Source organism: Kogia breviceps, chromosome 12 (assembly GCF_026419965.1).
Source record: "Kogia breviceps isolate mKogBre1 chromosome 12, mKogBre1 haplotype 1, whole genome shotgun sequence".
NCBI classification, from domain to species: Eukaryota; Metazoa; Chordata; class Mammalia; order Artiodactyla; family Physeteridae; genus Kogia; species Kogia breviceps.
Window position 1 is genome coordinate 86,036,042 of NC_081321.1, and position 8,257 is coordinate 86,044,298.

The following is an 8,257-nucleotide window of genomic DNA, read 5'->3' on the forward strand; positions in this document are numbered from 1 at the left end:
AGAAAGAAGAACAAATAAAACCCAAAGTTAGTAGAAGGAAAGAAATCATAAAGATCAGAGCAGACATAAATGAAATAGAAACAAAGAAAACAATAGCAAAGATCAATGAAACTAAAAGCTGGTTCTTTGAGAAGATAAACAAAATTCATAAACCATTAGCCAGACTCACCAAGAAAAAGAGGGAGAGGACTGAAATCAATAAAATTAGAGTCACTGGTCTGATTCTGTCCTGCATGACTGTTCCTTCGAATGGTAGTCTTTTATCTCCGTCCACTTTCTCCCACTGAAGTGCATGCCACCAACCCGTGGAAGATTTGATGGACATGGACATGAGCCCCCTGAAGCCCCAGAAGTATCTTTTTGGTTGTGAACTAAAGACTGACAAAGTTGATCACTTTAAGGTGGATAATGATGAAAATGAGCACCAGTTATCTTTAAGAACCGTCAGTTTAGGGGCTGGTGCAAAGGATGAATTGTACATTGTCGAAGCAGAGGCGATGAATTATGAAGGCAGTCTAATTAAAGTAACACTGGCAACTTTGAAAATGTCTGTGCAACCAATGATTTCCCTTGGGGGCTTTGAAATAACACCACCTGTGGTCTTACGGTTGAAGTGTGTTTCAGGGCCTGTGCATATTAGCAGACAGCACTTAGTAGCTGTGGAGGAAGATGCAGAGTCAGAAGATGAAGAGGAGGAGGATGTGAAACTCCTCAGTATATCTGGAAAGTGTTCTGACCCTCGAAGTGGTAGCAAGTTTCCACAGAAAAAAGTAAAACTTGCTGCTGATGAAGATGAAGATGATGATGATGACGACGATGATGATGAAGATGATGATAATGATGCCTTTGATGATGAGGAAGCTGAAGAAAAAGCTCCAGTAAAGAAATCTGTATGAGATACTCCAGCGAAAAATGCACAAAAATCAGTCCAGAATGGAAAAGACTCAAAACCATCAACACCAAGATCAAAAGGTCAAGAATCCTTCAAAAAACAGGAAAAAACTCCTAAAACACTGAAAGGACCTAGCTCTGTAGAAGACATTAAAGCAAAAATGCAAGCAAGTATAGAAAAAGGTGGTTCCCTTCCCAAAGTGGAAGCCAAATTCATCAATTATGTGAAGAATTGTTTCCAGATGACTGACAAGGAGGCTATTCAAGATCTCTGGCAGTGGAGGAACTTTCTTTAAGAAAATAGTTTAAACAGTTTGTTAAAATTTTCCATCATTTCATTTCTGTAACAGTTGATATTTAGCTGTCCTTTTTATAATGCAGAGTGAGAACTTTCCCTACCATGTCTGATAAATGTTGTCCAGGTTCCATTGCCAAGAATGTGTTGTCCAAAATGCCTGTTTAGTTTTTAAAGATGGAACTCCACCCTTTGCTTGGTTTTAAGTATGTATGGAATGTTATGATAGGACATAGTAGTAGTGGTGGTAAGATAAATGGAAATGGTGGGGAGACAAAAATATACATGTGAAATAAACTCAGTATTTAAAAAACATAAAATTAGAAATGAAAAAGGAGAAGTTACACCAGACACCGCAGAAATACAAAGCATCCTAAGAGAGTACTACAAGCAGCTCTATGCCAATAAAATGGACAACCTGGAAGAAATGGACAAATCCTTAGGAAGGTATAACCTTCCAAGACTGAACCAGGAAGAAGTAGAAAATATGAACAGACCAATCACAAGTAATGAAATTGAAACTTGTGATTAAAAATCTTCCAACAAACAGAAGTCCAGGACCAGAAGAGCTAACACCCATCCTTCTCAAAATCTTCCAAAAAATTGCAGAGGAAGGAACACTCCTAAACTCATTCTATGAGGCCACCATCACCCTGATACCAAAACCAGACAAAGATACTACAAAAAAAGAAAATTACAGACCGATATCACTCATGAATATAGATCCAAAACTCCTCAACAAAATACTAGCAAACAGAATTGAACAACACATTAAAAGGATCATATACCAAGGTCAAGTAGAATTTATCCCAGGGAGGCAAGGATTCTTCAATATACACAAATCAATCAATGTGATACAGCATATTAACAAATTGAAGAAGAAAAACCATATGATCATCTCAACAAATGCAGAAAAAGCTTTTGAGAAAATTCAACACCATTTATGATAAAAACTATACAAAAAGTGGGCATAGAGGGAACCTACCTCAACATAATAAAGGCCATATATGACAAACCCACAGCAAACATCATTCTTAATGGTGAAAAACTGAAAGCATTTCCTCTAAGGTCAGGAACAAAACAAGGATGTCCTCTCTCACCACTGTTATTCAACATAGTTTTGGAAGTCCTAGCCACGGCAATCAGAGAAGAAAAAGAAATAAAAGGAATACAAATTGGAAAAGAAGAAGTAAAACTATAACTGTTTGCAAATGACATGATGCTATACACAGAGAATACTAAAGATGCCATCAGAAAACTACCAGTGAATTTGGTAAAGTTGCAGGATACAAAATTAATGCACAGAAATCTCTTGCATTCCTATGCACTGATGATTAAAAATCTGAAAGAGAAATTAAGGAAACATTCCCATTTACCACTGCAACAAAAAGAATAAAATACCTGGGAATAAACCTACCTAGGGAGACAAAAGACCTGTATGCAGACAACTATAAGACACTGGTGAAAGAAATTAAAGATGATATAAACAGATGGAGAGGTATACCATGTTCTTGGATTGGAAGAATCAATATTGTGAAAATGACTATATTACCCAAAGCAATCTACAGATTCAATGCAATCCCTATCAAATTACCAATGGAATTTTTTACAGAACTAGAACAAAAAATCTTAAAATTTGTCTGGAGACACAAAAGACCCCGAATAGCCAAAGCAGTCTTGAGGGAAAAAAACAGAGCTGGAGGAATCAGACTCCCTGACTTCAGACTATACTACAAAGCTACAGTAATCAAGACAATATGGTACTGGCACAAAAACAGAAATATAGATCAATGGAACAGGATAGAAAGCCCAGAGATAAACCCACGCACCTATGGTCAGCTAATTTATGACAAAGGAGGCAAGGATATACAATGGAAAAAAGACAATCTCTTCAATAAGTGGTGTTGGGAAAACTGGACAGCTACATGTAAAAGAATGAAATTAGAACACTCCCTAACACCATACACAAAAATAAACTCAAAATGGATTAGGGACCTAAATGTAAGACTGGACACTATAAAACTCTTAGAGGAAAACATAGGAAGAACACTCTTTGACATAAATCACAGCAAGATCTTTTTTGATCCACCTCCTAGAGTAATGGAAATAATAACAAAATTAAATAAATGGGACCTACTGAAACTTAAAAGCTTTTGCACAGCAAAGGAAACTACAAACAAGATGGAAAGACAACCCTCAGTATGGGAGAAAATATTTACAAACGAATCAATGGACAAAGGATTAATCTCCAAAATATATAAACAGTTCATGCAGCTCAATATTAAAAAAACAAACAACCCAATACAAAAATGTGCAGAAGACCTAAATAGACATTTCTCCAGAGAAGATATACAGATGGCCAAGAAGCAGATGAAAAGCTGCTCAACATCACTAATTATTAGAGAAATGCAAATCAAAACTACAATGAGGTATCACCTCACACTGGTTAGAATAGACATCATCATGGGCTTCCCTGGTTGTGCAGTGGTTGAGAGTCTGCCTGCCGATGCAAGGGACATGGGTTCGTGCCCTGGTCCGGGAAGATCCCACATGCTGTGGAGCGGCTGGGCCCATGAACTGTGGCCGCTGAGCCTGCACGTCCGGAGCCTGTGCTCCACAACGGGAGAGGCCACAACAGTGAGAGGCCCGTGTACTGCAAAAAAAAAAAAAAAAAAAAAAAAGAATAGTTATCATCAGAAAATGTACAAACAGCAAATTCTGGAGAGGGTGTGGAGAAAAGGGAACCCTCTTGTACTGTTGGTGGGAATGTAAATTGATACAGACACTCTGGAGAACAGTATGGAGGTTCCTTAAACAACTAAAAATAGAATTACCATATGACCCAGCAATCTCAGTACTGGGCATATACCCAGAGGAAACCATAATTCAAAAAGACACATGCACCCCAGTGTTCATTGCAGCACTATTTACAATAGCCAGGTGGTGGAAGCAGTCTAAATGCCCACTGACAGACGAATGGGTAAAGAAGATGTGGTACATATATACAATGGAATATTACTCAGCCATAAAAAGGAATAAAATAGTGCCATTTGCAGAGATGTGGATGGACCTAGAGACTGTCATACAGAGTGAAGTAAGTCAGAAAGAGAAAAACAAATATCATATATTAACGCATATATGTGGAACCTAGAAAAATGGTACAGATTAACCGGTTTGCAGGGCAGAAATTGAGACACAGATGTAGAGAACAAATGTATGGACACCAAGGGGGGAAAGCAGCGGGGAGGTAAGGGTGGTGGTGTGATGAATTGGGCCATTGGTATTGACATGTATATACTGATGTGTATAAAATGGATGACTAATAAGAACCTGCTGTATAAAAAAATAAATAAAATTCAAAAAAAAAAGGGCAAAGATACACCCACCCCAACCTTTTCAGAAAACGTGATTTTTGTTTCAGTGTGAAGTCAGAAGTATGCAGTTGGAATTAGCAAATGATGTCTCATTGCAGCTTATCCACTGCGTGATATCCAGATCCACTGCCATTTCTCCATAGTGTGTCTACTTTACAGACAAAATTTACCATTCTCTACTTTTATCAATGAAAATATGCTAGAAACTGGCACTTCTGATATTCAGTACCGATCTTTAATCTTATATGAAGAACAATGCTTAAGTTTAATCAGAGTTAAAATAACCTACAAAATAGTTTCTCGAAGTGGGGTCATGTGTCCTCTGGAATTTAGAGAGTATATTTTCTAAAATTTCACATATTATCATATTTTGATAATTTTGAAATTTTGATAATTTAGGATTTACTTCTAAATCTGGAAAACTTTTTTTTTCTTTTTTTTTTGGTAACAAACTGCAAATGCTTTATTTCTAAAACTAAGCAGATAAGGAAGTCTTAAGAGTACATGCTTTCATGTTGTGAACTTTTTATTTTAGTATTAGAAAATGAGCATTGGCATATGAATTGACTTTTGTCCATGCAGTCTTCCAACTATAGCTTTCCTTGCCCTTTCCTTCAAGTCATTCTTAGAAAGGATTCTTATCTTTAAAATTTTGTTTTTTGCCATTAAAATTTATGTAATCTTGCTCATATGACTTTTGTAACTGATTTGTTGGTTAAAAGTTACTTGGCCAAAAAGAAATAATACTTTGACTATAGTAGGATGTGTTTTTTTCTCAGGGTTGCCACATGATATTTTGGAAACATTAAGTATTCCAGTGCCTTTTTAAACACGGTTAATATTAAACCCATTTTATAGTGGGGTAGACTGAGTCACTAAACATGTAAAATATATTTTATGAAGCCATACAGGTGAATCAGTGAAAACAGATTAGAATCAACAGATTTCAAATACCCTCTTAAATATCTTTCTGTCAACAGGGAGTATCTTGTGGGTTACATAAAAATGAACTAGAACGTGTTCAGATGAGGCTGATTGAGGAGGGAAGTAACAAACGTGGGCAAGAGACTCTACTATTGGTTATAACTTTTTTTTTTTTATTTTTACATTTTCCCCCTTGTTTTTCAACTTCTTCCAGGTAAAGAAGTTATTTAAATCTATATCTGTTCCTTATTTTTTGCTTGAACTTGATCAAGCAGGTAAGATTCTATTTAATATGTAAATTATATCTGCTGACTGTACATTTTATTTAATCTGTTCTGTCTGGTTTTTATTTTTCGTCCTTGAGGTTTTTATTGTTTAATAAGCTCTTACCAGTTGATCCCTCTTTTTGACCATTTCGGCAGGGCTTTCCCCTAGCACTAATCATATTTACCTTTAGTCTTTGGTTTATAGCCTTGGTATTACTCTGAGTTTCCTATTGTTGAAATCATTATTTCCATTAACCTTGAGTCTAGTTACAGGTACAGTATTTGCTAGTTTTATGGTAACTTTATTATTTTTGCAAATTTGCCTCCTTTCTGGAAAGTCATATCAAATAATATTTTAATTAAATATAAATTGAGATGTATTCAGAAACTGTGGCAAGAACATATAAAGACCAGTAATGATAAAGATCCATGAAAGGAGCCATTGGGAAATAGTTGCATATGGTTAGAAATCCCGGGGAATGAAAGGTAGGTAGAGGAAAGTGGATAGCCTCTTCCTAGGACCAGGGCAATCATGCTTTTTGTTCGTGGGTCAGAAAATTCCAAAGACTCAGCAGTCGAACATTATTAAGAATCTGATCGGGCTTCCCTGGTGGCGCAGTGGTTGAGAATCCGCCTGCCGATGCAGGGGACACGGGTTCGTTCCCCGGTCCGGGAAGATCCCACGTGCCGCGGAGCGGCTGGGCCCGTGAGCCATGGCCGCTGAGCCTGCGCGTCCGGAGCCTGTGCTCCGCAACGGGAGAGGCCACAACAGTGAGAGACCCGCGTAGCACACACACAAAAACAAACAAACAAAAAAAACAAAAAACAAACAACAAAAAAAGAATCTGATCAAGTGCCCAGCATCATCATTTCTCTTCTAGAAAGTGGGTCCTTCCAGATCAGGACGTAGAGGTAATCTTCAGGCCTAGTAGCTTGGGGAAGCAGAGCCCTAAGAATTTATAGTCTCAGCCCAGTCTCCAAAGGAATAAAACAATAGAGAAGAGACTCAGCTAGAGAGACATGGTAACTAGGATAGAAAGCTCATTTCTAGGCTCAGAAGAAAGGAGGTAGTGGTGGGGCAGGGAACTATTATTTGATGCTTCTAAAGACAGATTCCCTAACACAGACCAGATAATAGCTGCCTCTTATTGAATGCCTACTGTTTCATAGGAACTCTGCTGGGTTTATTTACAAAGTCACTAAGCCTTACAAGAAGAGATTATCTATATTTTACAGATGAGGAAATTGAGTCCCAGAGATGTCGAAAAACTTCCCTAAAGTCATATAACTAATATATCTGTAATTTAGACTTAGGCCTAATTCCAAAGTCTATGTTCTTTCCATAATACCATGTTGTCTGTCTCTCCTAGCATGACCTTTCTATTATTCCATTAAGGAAGACTCTTGCTCCTAAACACTCCATAGTATATGAAAGGAAATCCCAGTAATTAAAATTTCATTTGGGCCAAAAAGTAGCCTTTTCAAAATAAAAGTTTTCCTGGGAAAGTTAAGTCATTTGCAACTTGGTGTGAATTAGGAAAAAAAAAGGTAATTAAACTAACAAGATAAAGCAAATGAACATGTCCATTAAGGATAGGAAGAGTAAGGGAGGTAACATTGGAAGAGGGTGGGCAGGATGGATGTGCCAGGTACTTGAGGGGCATGAGTCAGAAGGCAAGGAGGTTGGCAAGGGCGCCAAAAGGTGGGTGGGAGATCAATTAAGGCAAGCATCAACTTCTCTGAAATTTTGATTCTGGCAACACTAATCAGATAGAAAGCTCTCGCCCTATGGGCCATAGATATATAGATCACTGCTGGGAGCTCCCAATCCCCCCTTGCTAAAGTCCTGCTTAAAAAAGTATGTGAATTGGGATATGTTGAAGCTGTCTGTGGTTGAAGAGTGGGAGCCTCTTACTAGATGAGGGAGTGGATGGTCCTCTGTGTCCTCACTTGTTACCTCATCACACATAAGAAGCTTTCTTCCTTTTCATGCTCACAGTCTGGGCAGCTTGCAAGGACAGATCAGGATTTATAAAGTAAGCCAGCAGTTCTCAAAATGTGGTCTGCAGACCTCTGGGGGTGCTTGTGACCTTTGGGGATACTCAAGGTCAAAACTTTTTTCGCAATAATGTTGAGATGTTATTTACCATTACTGTTTTGACATTTTCATTGACAGTGCAAAGCAGTGGTGGGTAAAACTGCTGATGGCTTAGCATGAATCAAACTAGGGGTACCAAACTATAATAGTTTATATTATATTCTTCACCACCACACACACACAGTAAAAGAAAATTTCTATTTTACTTAAGACTATTCTCGATGAAGTCATAAACATTATTAACTTTATTAAATCTCAATGCTTTGAGTATACATCTTTTTAATATTCTGTGTGATGAGAAAAGAATGCATAAAGTGTTTTGCTGCAAGGAGTGTGATGATTTTCTCAAGGAGAAGCCCTTGTGCAATTAATAGTTTGTGTTGCAAACTGAACTAGCTGCTTTTTTCAT

At 37.6% G+C, this 8,257-nt stretch overlaps 1 pseudogene; it reads left to right on the forward strand.

Moving 5' to 3' along the window:
* The first annotated feature begins 424 nt into the window (after positions 1-424).
* On the forward strand, positions 425-1,215 carry LOC131766936 (nucleophosmin pseudogene; annotated as a pseudogene).
* The last annotated feature ends 7,042 nt before the right edge of the window (positions 1,216-8,257 follow it).